Source organism: Panthera uncia, chromosome F2 (assembly GCF_023721935.1).
Source record: "Panthera uncia isolate 11264 chromosome F2, Puncia_PCG_1.0, whole genome shotgun sequence".
Taxonomy (NCBI): Eukaryota; Metazoa; Chordata; class Mammalia; order Carnivora; family Felidae; genus Panthera; species Panthera uncia.
The window spans coordinates 357,018-376,568 of NC_064812.1; the positions used below are offsets into that span (position 1 = coordinate 357,018).

The following is a 19,551-nucleotide window of genomic DNA, read 5'->3' on the forward strand; positions in this document are numbered from 1 at the left end:
ATTAGCTAGTATGCTGAGGCACTTGAGGAGTCTATGGAAAAGCCCATGGGCGAGAGCTGGGGACACCTAGCTTGTGAGCAGGTCCTCCGGCCCCAGTCCAGCCCTCAGCTGATGCAGCCCTGGCTATCCTAACACAACCACATGATAACTTGAACGGGAACCACCTAGCTAAGCCATTTTTGAATTCCTGACCTACAGCAGCTGTTAGATAACAAATGTCTGCTGTTTCAAGCCTCTATCTTTTAGGGTAACGTGATACACAGCAATAGACAATACAGTGTGAAAATTAATAAAACGAAACCTTATTTAGAATGGAGTCTGGCGGCCAGCAGAGGGAGCTCTCATGTCAATTAGCACCCACCAGGAACCTTCCAGGTGGCTACTGCTTTCCTGCCTCTGCCTGCCTCAGGACTTTTAGTTGCCAACAGCCCCTCCTCCTCACCCCCTTTCCGCCCTAAAGAGCCTGTGCTCTGCAGACCTGCCTCTGCTTTTGACAGAGCTTTCTTGCCCCGGGATGCAATTCCCTGCTATTCCCAAATAAACCCATTTTCACGGATAAAATAAGTGGCAGTTTGGGGCGCCTGGGTGGCTCAGTCGGTTAAGCATCTGACTCCGGCTCAGGTCATGATCTCGCAGTCTGTGAGTTTGAGCCCCGCATCAGGCTCTGTGCTGACAGCTCAGAGCCTGGAGCCTGCTTCAGATTCTGTCTCCCTCTCTCTCTGACCCTCCCCCGTTCATGCTGTCTCTCCCTGTCTCAAAAATAAATAAATATTAAAAAAAAAAAAAAGTGGCAGTTTTATCTTTAAGGTTAACATTACTTGGTGATCAGAAGTGAGGCCCGGAACACCCCCAACAAATCTGAGGCTGTTGGGCAAGCAGGTACTCGTACCCACAGCGCCAACTGAGCTCAGTGCTTTCTTACCCACCCTGAAGTGTGAGGGGAAATTTTCTCCTGGATTCCAAGCTCTGCTCTCTGTTCGAGCTCTCAATGCTGTTCAGTGTCTGTTTCAAGGCCTTGTTTTTTTCTGAGAATAACCCATTTGGCCTCAGTCCGACTCCCACTTGGAACTAGACTGTTCTTTTTGGAACCATGCTGGCCTTTGGTCTGATTCCTTCTGGAGCCAGGCTGTTCCCACTGAAAGTGTGCTGTTTAGGGATTATTCTCTTTGCTCTAGAGAAAAGCCTCTAAGAAATGGGATCCTAGGGATCATAAGTGCTTTGAGAATGTCCTCCCTACTGGTTTTAAGTTTGAAAACTATGGTCTCAGGGCACCCAGGTGGCTCATCTGGTTAAGGATCCAACTCTTAATTTCGGCTCAGCTCATGATCTCACAGTTCGTGAGTTTGAGCCCCACGTCAGGCTCTATGCTGACAGAGCAGAGTCTGCTTGGAATTCTCTCTCTCTGCCTCTCTGCTGTGCTCACTCTCTCTCAAAATAAACAAACATTTAAAAACTATGGTCTCAGGTGGCTCAGTTGGTCAAGCATCCGACTTTGGCTCAGGTCATGATCTCATGGCTCGTGAGTTCGAGCCCCCAGTTGGGCTCTGGGCTGATAGCTCAGAGCCTGGAGCCTGCTTCAGTTTCTGCCTGTGTGTGTGTGTGTGTGTGTGTGTGTGTGTGTGTGTCTGCCCTTCCCCCGCCTCATGCTCTGTCTCTCTGTCTCAAAAATAAAGAAACAATAAAAAATTTATAAAATAAGGGTGGGGGGCACCTGGGTGGCTCAGTTGGTTGGGCATCCAACTTCAGCTCAGGTCATGATCTCACAGGTTCGAGAGTTCGAGCCCCACGTCAGGCTCTGTGCTGACAGCTCAATACCCAGAGCCTGCTTCAGATTCTATGTCTCCCTCTCTCTCTCTGCCCCTCCCCTGCTCGTGCTCTGTCTCTGTCTCTCAAAAAGTGAATAAACGTTAAAAAAAATATTTAAAAAATAAATAAAAATAAAAACTATGGTCTCTCCACACGCTCATTTATAAGTAAATGGACTGACTTAACCAAAAGTAATTTAGAACTTTAATGGCCATTATGGGGAAGGGAGGGGAAGGGAAGGGAGATACTCTGAATGGGATGCCTACTTTATTTTTATTTTATTTTATTTTATTTTATTTTATTTTATTTTTATTAATTTTTGAGGCAGAGAGAGACAGAGCATGAGCAGGGGAGGGGCAGAGAGAGAGGGAGACACAGAATCTGAACCAGGCTCTAGGCTCTGAGCTGTCAGCACAGAGCATTGCCAACACGGGGCTCGAACTCACAGGGTGTGAGATCATGACCTGAGCTGAAGTCAGACACTTAACCGACTGAGCTACCCAGGCGCCCCAGGGATGCCTACTTTATTTTATTATTTAAAAAAATATATTGTTTAATGTTTATTTATTTTTGAGAGATAAAGAGACAGAGCATGAGCAGGGGAGGGCAGAGAGAGAGGGAGACACAGAATCTGAAGCAGGCTCCAGACTCTGAGCTGTCAGCACAGAGCCCAACGCAGGGCTCGAACCCACAGACCGCAAGATCATGACCTCAGCTGAAGTCGGACGCTCAACCAACTGAGCCACCCAGGCACCCCTTGGGATGCCTACTTTAAATGGTATCTTGAGGCTCCCAAATGTTTTCGGGATTCTAAATTTGCCTCTTTGAAAAATACTATTTTGGGTGCTGGGGTGGCTCAGTCAGTTGACTGTCTGGCTTCAGCTCAGGTCATGATCTCATGGTTTCAGAGTTCGAGCCCCGTATCAGGCTGTCTGCTGTCAGTGCTGAGCCTGCTTCAGATCCTCTGTCCCCCACTGCCCTCCGCCCTCTGCCCCTCTCCTGCTCACACCTTCTCTCTCAAAAATAAATAAACGTTACAAAAAAGAAAAGAAAGATACTATTTCTCTTTTAAATTTATTCATTTATTTTGAGAGAGAGAGAGAGCACCCACAAGCAGAGGAGGGGCAGAGAGAGAGGGAGAGAGAGAGAATCCCAAGCAGGCTCCACACTGTCAGCATGGAGCCCGACTCAAGGCTCAAACTCACTGGCCAGGACACCATGACCTGAGCGAGATCAAGAGACCAACACTTAACTGACGGGCCCACCCAGGCGCGCCGAAAAATACTGTTTCTAAGTTAACTGAGGCAAACCAACAATTAACAGGAGTCACAATGGCTTCTGAGGCCTCCTGCCCCTTCCCCATCCTCTTTGTTTGCAGACGCAGCAGCTACTTACGCCCAGTGCTTTTTTCCTCTTTCTGCCAAACTTCCCTTTTCCTTTGAACCTCTCCCCTCTCCCTCCTCTCCTGAACCTATTAAAACTTGGCCCTTCAAAGTTAAGTCTTCTGGGGGCGCCTGGGTGGCTCAGGGGGTTGAGCATCCGACTGCTGATTTCAGCTCAAGTCATGATCCGAGGGTTGTGGGTTCGAGCCCCATGTAAGGCTCTGTGCTGACAGCACGGAACCTGCTTGAGATTCTCACTCTCTCCCTCTCTCTCTGCCCCTCCCCACCCTCTCTCCTCCGTTCTCTCTCTCTCTCAAAATAAATAAATAAACATTAAAAACAAAAAGTAAAGTAACTGAAGACTCTCCTGGGTTTGCTGAAGAGTTTAACATAGTTATTCAAACTTCTCTACCTGGTCTCGCAGATTTTTATCAATTAGGCCACATATATTGGTGAGTGCCAGGCCAAATGTAGGATAAAGCTAGCCAAAAGGGAACATCCTGAAGGGATTTTAGAGAAACAAACCCCTAGCTGTGGGCAAGATACCAGCACACTAGCTAGAAACCTCTACAGAGCAAGGACAGGTGAGCCAAATTTGGACTCTTAACTGCCAGAGCCACCCAGATGGCCCTCAACAGCTTTTCTCAAGCCTGCAGACTGGAATCAAAGTCAGGCTTGTACACAGAAGCCTGATGAACCTGTTCATAATTACAATTGGCTCCAAACTGTCTTTAAAAAAAATTCTGGTCCTCCTTCAGCAACTGGATCCACCCAGGGAGCGCTCAACTCTGCGGTTACAAACAGGCTAAAGTGGTCTTTCTCCTTTAGTTAAAAGGACCAGGATGGAACTATGTCAGCCCCAGATTTAATCTGTCAGACCACATCAGTCATATGCTAGATGAGTCACATAAAAGAAAGACCAATAAAATTCTTAATTTTCAACTCTGGGAAAGAAGCTCCCGGAACAAACCAAACCCCTCAAGTCTCTGTTGTCACCGCAGAGTGCCAGGACACCGGCAGAGCACTCCAGGTGCCCTCAGCCCTCTCGCCAGCCTTTGCAAAGTCCTCATTCCCCATGGTGGGGCTCTGAGGGACTACAAGGCTCTTCACAGCACTCCCTCTTGTGATCAGCTTGGAGAAACCACTCCATAGATCAGGAATGAATGTTTCTGTCCTAACGGACAGCACAGCTACAATCCTGGTGCCCGGCTACCTGCCTTGAGGTACTCAAACAGCTCAGACAGTGGGGGTCTCTAAGAAACTTCTAATAAACCTGTCTCTGAGCCCACTCTCTGTCTAGGCCTCTGAGAGACACCTACCCTTTTCTCCTTAGTTCTTCCAACCTATTCAGTTATTGGATTGAGGTCTTAGAAAAGTATCACGCCAGAATTTTTTTCTCACAAAGGAGGGAAATAATTCTAGGATTTTACAACAGTAATCAAAATAGCCAACCAGGGCAGTTAAATCACGCTTTGCTGTCTTTTATTTTCTGTTTCTGACTCTCACTGCCACTCTGTTTATGGGCAAAATCCTCAACTGATATTGGCAGAATCCACAAGGCACCTCCCCTCAAGATTCCAATGGATCCCTCAAGGGGTGTCTGGGGGTCTTGGGTCATGATCTCACGGCTTGTGAGCTCGAGCCCCGCGTGGGGTTCTGTGCTGACAGCTCAGAGCCTGGAGCCTGCTTCAGATTCTGTGTCTCCCTCTCTCTTTGCCCCTCTTGCACTCATGCATTTTCTCTCTCTCTCTCTCTCTCTCTCTCTCTCTCTCTCTCTCTCTCATAAATAAATAAATAAATAAATAAATAAATAAATGTTAAAAAAAAAAATAGGTCACCTCAAACCCTCTCCCCAGAATTAATACCTATAGGTAAGCCCTGGAAGGCATCAAGCCCATAACAGGTTAGGAGGCTTAGGGCCCCATCATCCCCTGCACTAGTCCCTGTAACACCATTTTACCTGTAAGAAAACCCAATGGCCACAGAAGGGAAGTTTGTCCAGAACCTCCCAGCAATAAATAACACTGTTATCCCTCAACACCCTCTTGTTCCTAACCCACATGTGCTAACGTCCATTCCCAATGAAAGCAAATTTTTCACTGTAATTGACCCAAGAGTACATTTAGTTTTCCAGCCGATAAGGATAGCCAGCCAGAATCTGTTTCCCTGCACTTGGGAAGAACAGGAATCCGCCTGGACAGTAATGCCCTAGGCCTACAGAGACTTCTTACTTTTCACAAACCTTAAAAGCCAATTTGGATGACAGCAAGTTTTCTGCAGGCTCTACTTTGTCGCAATATGTAGATGATTTGCTTCTCTGCTCCCCTCCTCCTGCCACTTCACAGGAGACAGCATCCACATGTTAAAACTTTTGGCCTTAAAGAGACATAAAGTGGGAATGCAAGCTGGCGCAGCCATTTTGGAAAACAGTATGGAGGTTCCTCAAAAAACTAAAAATAGAACTACCCTACAACCCAGGAATTGCACTACTAGGCATTTATCCACGGGATGCAGGTGTGCTGTTTCGAAGGGACACATGCACCCCAGTGTTTATAGCAGCACTATCGACAAGAGCCAAAGTATGGAAAGAGCCCAAATGTCCATCGATGGATGAATGGATAAAGATGATGTGGTTTATATATACAATGGAGTATCACTCGGCAATCAAAAAGAATGAAATCTTGCCATTTGCAACTACGTGGATGGAACGGGAGGGTATTATGCTAAGTGAAATTAGTCAGAGAAAGACAAATATCATATGACTTCACTCATGAAGACTTTAAGAGACAAAACAGAGGAACATAAAGGAAGGGAAACAAAAAGAATATAAAAACAGGGAGGGGGATAAAACATAAGAGACTCATAAATATGGAGAACAGAGGGTTACTGGAGGGGTTGTGGGAGGAGAGATGGGCTAATTGGGTAAGGGGCATTAAGAAATCCACTCCTGAAATCATTGTTGCACTATATACTAACTAGTTTGGATGTAAATTATTTTAAAAAATAAATAAGTAAAATAAAATAATGTTGTTCAATCTCCAAATTAAAACAAAAAGAGAGAGAGAGAGAGAGAGACAGTCTCCCTGAACCCCACAAAAAACCTTCAATTTGCTCAAACTCAGGTTCAAAACTTTGGGCATCTGATCTTGAAGCAAAGACTACATTTGGACCCAGACAAAACCCCTCATGACTGCTTAATGCTGACAGATCACCTTCTGACCCCCATGACAATTTGCGGGAAACTCCTTTAGCCAATACAGATGTTTCATAGTCTACTAATGGTTCTTAAAGGATGAAAATGGGACTGGCTGGCTCAGTCAGTGGACCACGTGACTCTTGATCTTAAAGTCATAGGTTCAAGCCCCACGTTGGGTGTAGAGAGTATTTAAAAATTTTTTTTTTAATCTTAAAAAAAAAAAAAAAAAAAGAACGGGGCGTCGGTGGCTCAGTCGGTTGAGCATCTGACTTTGGCTCAGGTGGTGATCTTGCAGTCTGGTCTGTGGGTTCGAGCCCCACAAGGGGCTCCGTGCTGACAGCTCAGAGTCCAGAGCCTGCTTCGGATTCTGAGTCTCCCTCTCTCTCTGCCCCTCCCCTGCTCGCGCTCTGTCTCTTTCTGTCTTTGTCTCTGTCTCTCTCTCAAAAATTAAGAAACATTTTTTTAAATGTTAAAACGATGAAGGATGAAAATGGTAAATATGGTGCTGGGTATACTACTGCACCCTCTTGAAGTCACTGAGATGACACCTTGACCTCCGGCCACTCCAACACGACAGCCTGAGCTCTGCAGCTTACTCTAGCTTGTATCTTCATCCATGACAAAACCAGAAACATTTTCCATAGAAAAAATGCTGCTTTCAAGGAAACCAGTGGTCAAAACCTTCGTCATGGTCCAAAAGGATGTTCTCCCAAATGATGATTTGGAAAAGTTGATAAGAGATAGCCAAGAATTGGCCCCAGAGATGAAAAACAGTATTGGAAATCTAGTAATTACTGGCTCAACAAGAAGAGAACTCTGGTTTGAACCAAATAACAATCCAGCCTTCCCAGAAATTCTAAAGTTCGCACTACCTCCCTCCATACGTGCATTAAATCATGGTCTACTGACAGAATGGTAGCATTCATGAACCACTATTTGTGGAGAAAGAGAAGAAAGGGTGCCCATAGCGTCTACCTTGCTTTCCCACCAATCCAAAGTATAATCCAGGGAAATCTGTTCACACAAGTGGATTTCACACAGCTTTCCCATCTCACAGGTATAGATATATATGTTTTAGTCATGGTTTGTATGGTTTCTCACTGGACCAAAGCTTTCTTTTCTGGACGGGCCAATGATTCTTCTGTGGCTAAAATTCCATTAGAAAAGGGAGCGCCTGGGGGCGCCTGGGTGGCTTGGTCGGTTAAGCGTCCGACTTCTACTCAGGTCATGATCTCACGGTCCGTGAGTTCGAGCCTCGCGTCGGGCTCTGTGCTGACAGCTCAGAGCCTGGAGCCTGTTTCGGATTCTGTGTCTCCCTCTCTCTCTGTTCCTCCCCTGCTCATGCTCTGTCTCTCTCAACAATAAATAAACATTAAAAAAAAAAAATTACATTCTATTAGAAAAGATTATCCCTACCCAGGGATCTCCTCTTGAACTTTGCAGTCATCAGGGAACTCATTTCACTGGCCAGTCCAACAACACATTCAGTTTGTACCCCACCTTCAATCCTCAGAGTTGGCTGGATGTACTAACTGTGGCATTGAAACTCAACTAGCACAGTTGGTAGGGACCCTCCAAGTACCTTGGCTAAAAGCATTGCCATTAGTCCTTCTAAACCTCAGATTCACTCCCTTGGAAACTCACAAATTTTTAGCCTTTGAGGTAGTCATAAGACATCCAGTGCACTTGGCTTCTCCCTCCTTTGACTGACAGTTGAAAAAAGAAGATGTATTTCAATATTGTAAAGCTATAATTGCTTCTAATAAAAGCAACCATGCTTTGGGGAGCCTCGCTGGTTCAGTTGGTAGAGCATGTGACTCTTGATCTCGGGGTTATGAGTTTGAGCCCCACACTGGGTGTAGAAATTACTTAAACAAAAATGAATAAAATCTTTAAAAAAAAAAAAAAAAAGAAGTAACCATGTTTTGATAATCTCTTCACCGTGCATTCCCAGGAGACAATGACCTGGAGCATCACACCTTGTAACCTGAACATTTTAGACTCTAACTTCTCTGAAAAGGCCCTTATCAGGTCCTGTAACCACCCTTTGTTCACCAAAGTCTTCGGAAGAGACTCTCGGATTCACGTGATACATCTAAAGAAAGCACCAGAGCCTGCCTAGCCCTGCACATCTGGTCACCTGGAATAAAGACCCCCCCAAACTGAGGCAGACGGCATCTGAAGAGACAGCTTTCCTAAGACGTCCAGACTAGGCCTCTGTACCTTGTTCTCACTGTTGTTTCTTATCTCTTTTTCATGGAAAGACAATGCCCTTGTCTGCATTTCCCAAGCCCTTGGGAAAGGGGGAAACTTCGATGATTATGGCCCTTCAGAAACAACCTCATCATGATCCCATGAGAAATTAATTTTTCACTTGCTTTTTCTGAAGGGCTAGAAGGTTCAGAATTCACAAAAGTCTTCTTTCAACTGAAATATTAACTGACTTTGGATTCTTATTCAAATTCACGTCTCTGAATTTGTAACCCTATAGGCTATACTATCTGATCTGTAACACGTTTGGTTCCAAACAATTCTTTTGAGATAACAATTCTGTTTTAAACCATCTTTGAAGTTTTGCTGTTTTGCACAAAATTCATCAGCTATCGCTTCATGTTTATACCGTCACTGCACCTTCTCAAATGCACCTGGTTAGTTCCTCAGTGTGCTCCTCTGCCTTCATGAAGGTCTAGGTGGAGACCTCCAGGGGCATCTGGGGGTCTCAGTCGGTTAAGCGTCAGACTCTTGATTTCGGCTCAGGTCACGATCTCACAGTTCGTGGGATTGAGCTCTGTGTTGGGATGTGCACGCGCACTTGCTCTCTCTCAAAATAAACACTAAAAAAAAGTGGGGGGTGGGGTCACCTGGGTGGCTCAGTCAGTTAAGCATCCGACTTCGGCTCAGGTCATGATCTTGCGGTTTGGGAATTCGAGCCCCGCATTGGGCTCTGTGCTGACAGCTCAGAGCCTGAAGCCTGGTTCAGATTGTGTCTCCCTCTTTCTCTCTCTCTGCCCATCCCCCACTCTCACTCTGTCTCTCTCTCTTTCTCTCAAAAATAAATAAACATTTTTGGCACAAAAACAGACACTCAGATCAGTGGAACAGAATAGAGAACCCAGAAATGGACTCACAAACATATGGCCAACTAATCTTTGACGAAGCAGTAAAGAATATCCAATAGAATAAGGACAGTCTCTTCAGCAAGTGGTGCTGGGAAAACTGGACAGCAACATGCAGAAGAATGAACCTGGACCACTTTCTTACACCAGACACAAAAATAAACTCAAAATGGATGAAAGGCCTAAATGTAAGACAGGAAACCATCAAAATCCTCAAGGAGAAAGCAGGCAAAAACTTCTTTGATTTTGGCCACAGCAACTTACTCAACACGTCTCTGGAAGCAAGGGAAACAGAAGCAAAAATGAACTATTGGGACCTCATCAAAATAAAAAGCTTCTGCACAGCAAAGGAAACAATCAGCAAAACTAAAAGGCAACCGACACAATGGGAGAAGACATTTGCAAATGACATATCAGATAAAGGGTTAGTATCCAAAATCTAGAAAGAACTTGTCAAACTCAGCACCCAAAAAACAATCCAGTGAAGAAATGGGCAAAAGACATGAATAGACACTTCTCCAAGGAAGACATCCAGATGGCCAACCGACACATGAAAAAATGCTTATCATCACTCGTCATCAGGAAAATAGAAATCAAAACCACAATGAGATGATACCACCTCACACCTGTCAGAATGGCTAACATTAACAACTCAGGCAACAACAGATGTTGGCAAGGATGCGAGGATGTGGAGAAAGAGGATCTCTTTTGCATTGTTGGTGGCAATGCAAGCTGGTGCAGCCACTCTGGATAAACAGTCTGGAGGTTCCTCAAAAAACTAAAAATAGAACTACCCTATGACCCAGCAATTGCACTACTAGGTATTTACCCAAGGGATACAGGTATGCTGTTTCGAAGGGACACATGCACCCCAATGTTTAGAACAGTGCTATCACCAATAGCCAAAGTATGGAAAGAGCCCAAATGTCCATTGATGGATGAATGGATAAAGAAGATGTGGGGGCGCCTGGGTGGCTCAGTCTGTTGGGTGTCCAACTTCGGCTCAGGTCATGATCTCGCGGTTCATGAGTTCGAGCCCCCACTTCGGGCTCCATGCTCACACCTTGGAGCCTGGAGCCTGTTTTGGATTCTGTGTCTCCCTCTCTCTCTACTCCTCCCCTGCTTGCACTCTGTCTCTCTCTCAAAAATAAATAAACATTAGAAAAAAAAACTTAGAAAAATATGGGGGCGCCTGGGTGGCTCAGTTGTGTAAGGCTCAGGTCATGAGCTCACGGTTCATGAGTTTGAGCCCCACATCAGGCTCCGTGCTGATGGTGTGAAGCCCGCTTGGGATTCTCTCTCTCTCCCTGTCTCTCTGCCCCTCCTCTGCTCTAACTCTCTCTCAAAATAAATAAATAAACTTAAACAAATTTTTTAATAAAAAAAATATATATGGAAGACAGATGGGAAGTACCTTTGGGTTCTCTGTCCTAACCTTCTTTGTTACTCAAATGTGGCCTTAAGTGAAATGCTGTGCAGTTTCCTTCTCACATAGGACATGACGATCAGGAAAAGTCTTCCCTGGTACTAAGGGGCAAAACCAGCAAATGTGGAGAACCTGCCTCTTGATTAGTGACGCCTGCAAAGAGAGATTTTAATCAAAAGGGGATGTGAGGATCAGTAATGAGAAGGCAGTCGGGAGGCCAGCAGGGGGAGCCCTCGCTGACCCCGCCCCACTCCTCGTCAATTGCACATCTCTTAGGAGGAGACAAACCGTGCCCAGCCTTACTGCTTTACTACCCTAGCAGGAAGATTTCATTCTCCTGCAGCAACAGCCCAGCCAATGATAAGCCAGTATACTTACAACCCCCAGTTTGCTCCAACCCCCCTCTCCTCTATAAAACGGCGGTCCTCTGCTTTGCTCTATTCCTCCCCTTCCTTGTGTACACTTGCCTGTGGCTTGCTTGTCCCAGATTGCAATTCTCTGCTATACACAAACGCATTTTTGCTGGCAAAATAAATGGCATTTTTACTTTTATGGTTAACAACCGAGAACTAAATAAATGTAGAAATATACTATTTTCTATATTGTTAAAATATCAATTCTCCCCAAAATAGATCTAAAGCTTCAATACAATCCCAATCAAAATCTCAGAGAGCCATTTGGAAAAACTGACAAGCTAATTCTAAAATTTATATAGAACTGCTTAATATCTTGAAGAGCCAAAATGACTTGGAAAAGAGAAGAAGCTGGGCGCCCGGGGGGCTCAGTTGGTTGAGCATCCGACTCTTGATTTCAGCTCAGGTCATGATCCCAGGGTCGTGGGATTGGGCCCCACATCAAGCTCTGCACTGAGCATGGAGCCTGCTTAAGATTCTCTCTTTCTCTCTCTCTCCCTCTGCCCCTCTTCCCCATTCATGCTCGCTCACTCTCTCTCTCAAATAAAAAAGAGAGAAGACAAGTTGGACAACTTACACTACTTGATCTCAAGAATTAGGGGCTCCTGGGTGGCGCAGTCGGTTGAGCGTCCGACTTCAGCCAGGTCACGATCTCGCGGTCCGTGAGTTCGAGCCCCGCGTCAGGCTCTGGGCCGATGGCTCGGAGCCTGGAGCCTGTTTCCGATTCTGTGTCTCCCTCTCTCTCTGCCCCTCCCCCGTTCATGCTCTGTCTCTCTCTGTCCCAAAAATAAATAAAAAACGTTGAAAAAAAAAATTAAAAAAAAAAAAAAGAATTATTATAAAGCTCTAATAATCAGGTCTGTGGGATATTAGTATAGGATCAATGAACAACATAGAAAATTCCTGAAAATACACCCACGAAAAAACTGTCAGTTGATTTTTTTTTTTTAATATTTATTTATTTTGAGAGACAGCAAGCGAGCGAGAGAGCAGGGGAGGGTCAGACAGAGAGAGAGAGAGACAAAGAGCGAGAGAATCCCAAGTGGGCTCTTTGCTGTCAGCACCCAGCCCGAGGTGGGGCTCGATCTCCCAACCATGAGATCATGACCTGAGCTGAAATCAAGAACCGATGGTCAACTTAGCCACCCAGGTGCCCCTCAATTGATTTTTTTAAATTAATTTTATTTTAATTTTTTAATTTACATCCAAATTAGTTAGCATATAGTGCAACAATGACTTCAGGAGTAGATTCCTTAATGCCCCTCCCCCATTTAGCCCATCCCCCCTCCCACAACCCCTCCAGTAACCCTCTGTTCTCCATATTTAAGAGTCTCTTATGCTTTGTCCCCATCCCTGTTTTTATATTATTTTTATTCCCTTCACTTATGTTCATCTGTTTTGTCTCTTAAAGTCTTCATGAGTGAAGTCATATGATATTTGTCTTTCTCTGACTAATTTCACTTAGCATAATACCCTCCCGTTCCATCCACGTAGTTGCAAATGGCAAGATTTCATTCTTTTTGATTGCCGAGTGATACTCCATTGTATACATAAACCACATCTTCTTTATCCATTCATCCATCGATGGACATTTGGGCTCTTTCCATACTTTGGCTCTTGTCGATAGTGCTGCTGTAAACACTGGGGTGCATGTGTCCCTTCGAAACAGCACACCTGCATCCCGTGGATAAATGCCTAGTAGTGCAATTGCTGGGTCATAGGGTAGTTCTATTTTTAGTTTTTTGAGGAACCTCCATACTGTTTTCCAGAGTGGCTGCACCAGCTTGCATTCCCATCTCAATTGATTTTTAACAAAGATCTTAAGGTAATACAATGGGGAGAGGATGGTCTTCAAAACATGGTGCTAGAATGGCAGCATATACATGTGGAAAACTACGACCCTTTACCTCTACTCACACCATAAAGGAAAAAACACTGACAAACTGGACTTCATCAAAATTAAAAGTGTCCCCTGCTTAAGATACTGGTAAGAAAATTAAAAGGCAAGCCATAGACTGTGAGAACAAATTTGCAACATATACATATATACATATATGTATATATGTATATGTATATGTATATATGTACATATATATGTATATATGGCAAAGAACTCGCATCCTGAATATGTAAAGAATTCTTAAAACTTGATGAGATAAATAATCCATATTGTAAGGGCAAAAGATTTGAACAGACACTTCACAAAAGAAGATATACAAATGGCCAGTAAAATAAGCACATTTGAAAAGATACTCAACACCATGGTCATTGGGGAAATGTAAATTAAAGTTTCAGCGAGTTACCATCTCACATCCATGAAAATGGCTAAACTTTAAGAGGATGGCAACACTGAATTGAGAACAAGGAACAACTGGGAACATAAAATGATAGCAAACGTTTTGGTAAATAATTTGGCACTTTCTTATGTAGTTACTTATACACTTCGACCCATCATTTCTATCATTTCAGCAAGAGAAATAAACATACATCCACATATAGACTTGTATACATGAATATTCACAGCAGCTTTATTCACAATAGCCCCAAACTGGAGAGAAACGAAATGCTCATCGACAGACGTACCTATAGCCCAAATAATGGTATATCGATTCGATGGAACCGCGCAGCAAAGAGTGACCTACTGATACCTGTACCACCTCGATTTCCAAAACATTATGCCTGGTGAAGGAAGTCAAACACAAAGTGTTCACTCCATGGCATTCCATTTACGTGAATTCTAGAAAAGGGACACTGAATCTACGGAAACAGCAGATCAGTAGTTGCCTGGGGCCCAGTGGAGGGAGGACTGGCCACAGGGGAACGAGGGAACTTCTGAGGGTGGGAGGATGTTGTACATCTGGACTATGGTGGATTTACAAAGATGTGTACATCTACCAAAACCCAGCAGACCACACTTAAAATAGATGTTTTATTATACGTAAGTTATACCTCAATAAAGTTTGATGTGAAAAAAAGTACCCATTCCCAAAGTTTTATCCTGGCCTCTACACCCTACGTGGTCTGGCCCCTGCTGGCCTCGCCATCTCCTTGCACGCCTCCCTCTCCACCTTCCACTCTCCACCTGCTTCCTGCTTCCTGCTTTCTACACCTCGGAAACCTCCAGCTCCAGAGACCACAGTGGCTGGGAGCTGAGTTCAGGAACCAGACTCAAACTCTGGGTTTGAAGCAGTGGGAAGCTGAGGAGACCGGTCAAGTTTCTTGACCTCTTTTCCTCAGTTTTCTTATCCATAAATGGAATGATAATAGTCCTTTCTTCACAATGTCCTGAGGAGGATTCAGTGAGTTGACACAGCACTTTTGGTGTCTAGCACAGGGCTGGCATACTACTTCCTGCCATCTGGTTTTATACGGCCCATGAGCTAAGACTTACTTTTACATCTTTTAATAACTGGGAAAAAAGTATTTTTTGACACATGAAAATGATATGAAACTCAAATTTCAACATCGACGAATAAGGTTTTGTTGAAAGAGAACACTCGCATTTGTACTGTCTGTGGCTCCCTTCCCACAAGGTCGCAGACTTAGAAGCTGCCTCGGAGACCACATGCCTGCAAAGCCTAAAGTATTTACTATCCAGCTTTTCACAGAAAAAAACCACCACCACCCTGCCAACCTCTGGTCTAGCATGTGTCCGTCTTCAGCGTCGGTCCCACTTTGCATTAGCTGTTCCTTGTATCTGGAAGGGTCTTCCACCAGATCTTAGGGTAGCTCGCTCCCTTTTTGTAACTCAGACTGCAATTGAAACGTTACCTCCTTAGAGGTCTTCTGTGGTCACCCTGTCACTCTCCTATCTTTTCACTCTGTTCTAACGTTTGACATGTCCTTCCCCCCCATGTTCTTGGAACTGAACCTCATGCCTGACTCTCAGGAAGTGCTCAGTAACTGGGTTCCTGGCACTTCCTGACCGAAGGTAGCCCAGGAGACTCTGAGCTTGTCGGGGAGCTGGTGTGATGGAAGAGACCGTCACTCAGCGGCGCATATGGGTGTGTCAGGAGGTTCATCAGCCATGGCAAGGCTCTGCCCCCGGCCCTGATGCACAAGGAGGGACATTGAAACCTACCTGTACAACGGGAGGGCTCTGCAGGAGACTGAGCCTTCATCTGAGGCCTGGAGGCTCCCAGGGAGTCCCTTGCATCCACACCATCCTCCCTTCCTTCAAAACAGGAAGAGGTTCTGGGTAGGGGGGTGGGGGAGGTGAGGCTTACACAGCATATCACGCAAAGTCAACAAAACCATAATGGTCCTATCAAAGAAAGGCCCAGGCCTCAGGGAATCCTGGCATGGCAAGTTGGGGCTGAGCGTGGAGAAGACACAGGCCTCTTCAAGCCACTCTGCACTCAGCGCAACCACCTCCACTCTGCAGCCCCGCCCCCTTCTCTCTGCAGGGACCTTGAAGTCGTCAGTTACTCCTCTGCCCAGGTCCGAATCCTCCTGGACTTCCGCGGACCTCCCTATTCAAGCCAACTCCCATCCCTCCACCTCGCCCACACTCTCCTCTACTTCACACAGAAACTTCCTTGAAGACTTGTCTGCGGGCCTCATCTCCATGACCCCACCTCCCACGTGCTCTCCGCCAGCACCAATGTGCTTTGTCTGTCACAGCTGCCAAGGAAGGACACAGCCCAGAATCCAACATCCCCCGTCGGACCTTTTTATACCTGCCCTAACAGGGTGCCTGCTCCACGGGACCCTCTCCCCTGGGCATCTGGAGAGCCGGACATTCCCGTATCTCTCTGTCCTTCTTTCTCAGCCGCTCTGTTGATGAGAATTTGCCCAAGGTCACAGAGCTCAGAAGGGGTGGGGGAAGGTTTGTTCTCTCCCTTCCACCACCACACAAGAGTTAAGTATGGTGGCGGCGTAACACACACATGGAAAAGTGCTCAGGGGTCAAGTGAAGGGGCACAGGATGGGAACTAGTCTGCACAGACAGGTGAGTGTCATTCAGAAGTCCATGAGGAAGTTTCAAGAAGCAAAGTACAAGAATCAGATTTGCATTTCAGATCAATCACTCTAAGATGAGAAGAAGGGGGGCAAGGGGCTACAACAGAGCCAAGCCGGTGAGGGGCAACTGCTATAATCCCAGAGACAGGCTATGTGGTGGACGGGATGGACAGGAAGAGCCAGAATCAAGAATATCTAGGAAGAAGTTCTGAGAGAGCCTGGAGGTGAGGGAAGAGCCTCCGAGATGTCTTACTTTGGCTAATGAGTAAACCGTGGCACAGGCACCAGGGTGGGGTGCTGCAGACAGCAAGGTGGAGTCACTCGGGTCCAGCGGGGGCCTGTGTCAAGCAGCGACACAGGCAGTGAAGGACACCGCCGCCACGAGATCTCGGCCAGACCAGCATCAGCGGACACCCCGGAACCGACGACAAGCAGAAGCAGAGGAGGTCCGCTGGGGCCCCGGGACCAACTAAACCCCCTTAAAAGGGGCAGACTTTTGCAGCAAACCGTCAGACTCTTCAGACACGACCCCTCTATGTGTGACCACCTCAAAAGGGCAGCTGCGGCCGAGGCCTCTGCCCGACTGGTCTCCGAACAGCCCCGAAATCCTTCAAGGGCTTGAACGTGATGAGCAGTGAGTGCCGAGAGCTGGCTCGGACGGGACCGAGGCTTCCTCTCCACTGTGCGCCCGCAGACTGACTTGGCGTTTGACCCCCTTCCGTTGCCTTGCCTGTCGTGTGGCCTGTCTCGTGTTCTGCTCCGGGTGCCGTGGAAGAAGCCAAGTTAATCACGTGGCGAAATGTCCCTGCGTTTGGAACCCAGAACCTGCTCTATGATGGTGTCAGCCTTGTTGGGTGACTGAATAAAGCCGTCATTGTGGAAAGACACAACCCGTGTGTGTGCCTTCACAGTGTGCTCATGACAGGGCTCTCAGGGAGAGTGGGGACACATCAATGTTACCACTGCCGCCAAAATCCACCGAGCCAAATGCGTCCTTGTATTTGGTGTGCTATAGGCTGAAGTTCCCAAACACACACAGTGGAGACAGGCTGTCGGAAGAGACCAAGGACTCAAATCCCTAGAACACAGATCCCAGTGTAGAGCCTAGAGGCACAGCGGCTCTCTTCCTAGGTGCCTGGCAGGGAGAGCAAAGTCCAGGCACACCCCGAGCAGGTGAGGGATGAGGCCATGACCGACCAGCGGAGCCAGGGGAGGAGGCTCCAGCCAACAGGGAGGAAATCCAGCCCCTACACAGGAAGGGAAGGGAGGAAGCACATTCTAAAGCTTCCCCATCCCAGCTCTGAGCAAGAGCTTGGGGAGCAGAGAAAGGGGGACACAGCCTCACGATGAGGAGCCCAGAGGTAGCCTTTGTGCAGGCTCCTTCAGGCAGCCACCAGCCCCTTCCGTAACTTGGCCCGAGAGCTCCAGGCAGGGGCTCCCCTCCGTGCCCCTGAAGCGCACTAGGCAGCACAGCCAGGAGCACACAAGCCTCTTCAGCATTTCTGGGATTCAGGGAAACACACCAATCCTGCCCAGGGAGGACACCCACGAGGGCTCACTGCTCGGCCAAGACAGGGACTGACAAGGGCAGCACGGTGCTCCCACAGCCACCTCCCCCCTCAAGTTAAAGCTCCAGGAAAAGTAAGGCCGGAGCTTTGAGGAGGGCCAGCCCTTCTCAGGCTTCCCTGAGCCTGGCATGGCTCCATGCACGCCTCCCGTCTCTGCACCCATGGAAATTAATCCCACGGTTGCCTCAGCCTCTGCTCCAGGACCCAGAGGAGCCCAAACCAGTCACGGATACTCCGCCACGGGCCTGGAGCACACGGCCCGGCACTCTCCGCACGGCAGAGCTTCTCACTCTGACCCCAGTCTGTGAGGAGGAGCCCAGGATCCCCACGAGTGAGGTCACCCGAAGCCCTGAGAGGCTCCAGTTTCTCCTCTGGCCGAACTCCAAAGCCCACACAAAGCCCGGGCGTGTCACTCCCGCCGGCCTTCATTTCCTGGCTGCAAATGGAGATAAGTCTGGCGCTGCCCACCTGGCCAACAGGTTGCAAAAATGAAAACTCCACAGACAAAACGTGAAAAGCCCTACCGGCGGCCTTCACAGGCGGCCACTTCCAGAAGCCGGTCCTGACCCCTTGGCGCCCTCGGCACCCGACTGGAGCCTGGACAGACTTGTGCCCTGGGCCTGGCCTCTCCGTGTGCCGGCCAGACACGGCGCCCTGCCTTTGGTACCTCTCACCTTGCTCTACCGCGCTCGTCTCCCCTCTGCCCGCTCAGCTCTGCCCCCTCCCCCCGCCCCTCTCTCCCCCGGGCCGGGTCCCCTCTACCGCCGCAGGCCCCGGAAGTGCGCGCCTCACCTTCCGCCTCGCGCAGCCCGCCGCAGCGTAGACGATCAGATCCCGGCGACCGGTCAGTCGGCCCCGCGTTCCTCTGGGCGCCGCGGGGGCGGGCCCCGCGCCCGCCTCTCGCCATGGCAACGCTACACTTCCGGGCCGCACCGCCCAGAGCCGGAAGCCGCGGCGCCCCCTGGGAGCCAGGGGGCGTGGCCGAGCTGCCAGGGGGCGGGGATTGCCCTTGGAGGTTGGCGGTCCGCGGTGTTGTGTGAACCTCTAGCCGGGGCATCCTCGGCGCGGATAGGGTGGAAAGGGCAAGCAGTCAAAAGGCTCTCGGGAGGCGGTCATCTGTTTACGCTGAGCTTTTAAGGAAAAGTCGGGGTTCACCCGACAAAGCAGAGTCATCACGAACAGAGGGGGAAGCATGCCTATAGGTGGAAGGACCCGGTGCATGGGAGCAACGGGAAGGTGGTGGTTTGGAAGAGCGGAGGAGAATGGTCAGATATGAGTAGTCCGGACACAAGGAGCCTTGAACGTCAAACCAAGCAAAGGAGGACCCGTAAGGGAGGGAGGGGTGACTTAAGACTTGTAGGAGAGAAAGACGTCTTTGCTGATGGAGTGAGGCTAGGAGGCCGTAGATAGCAACAGCATGGTTAGACACAAGGACCCCCTCAACTAGAGCTCTGGGAACTTAAAAGAGGTGACATCGGAGTTCAAGGGAATCCATGTGACATCTGAAGGGAGAGTCTGAGAATGAGGGGAGTGTGTGGAACTTCACATTACATCATCCTTTTCAGCCCCAAACTTCCTCCTCCAGTGCACCTCTACCACTCATGCCTTCCCTCAGCACCTTCCATCAGTTGGGTACCTACTGCAGATTTTCAACCATTTAAGAGTATAATGTGGGCGGGGGG

At 47.8% G+C, this 19,551-nt stretch overlaps 1 protein-coding gene across 1 annotated transcript in view; it reads right to left on the reverse strand.

The window, feature by feature from the left end:
• PPP1R16A (protein phosphatase 1 regulatory subunit 16A) overlaps nucleotides 1-18,862 on the reverse strand; it is a 39,881-nt gene extending 21,019 nt beyond the window's left edge. Inside the window, exon 1 of the mRNA XM_049632724.1 lies at nucleotides 18,662-18,862. The gene's annotated coding sequence lies outside the window, so the exon portion shown is untranslated. The remainder of the gene's footprint in view (nucleotides 1-18,661) is intronic.
• Between the last annotated feature and the right edge of the window lie 689 nt (nucleotides 18,863-19,551).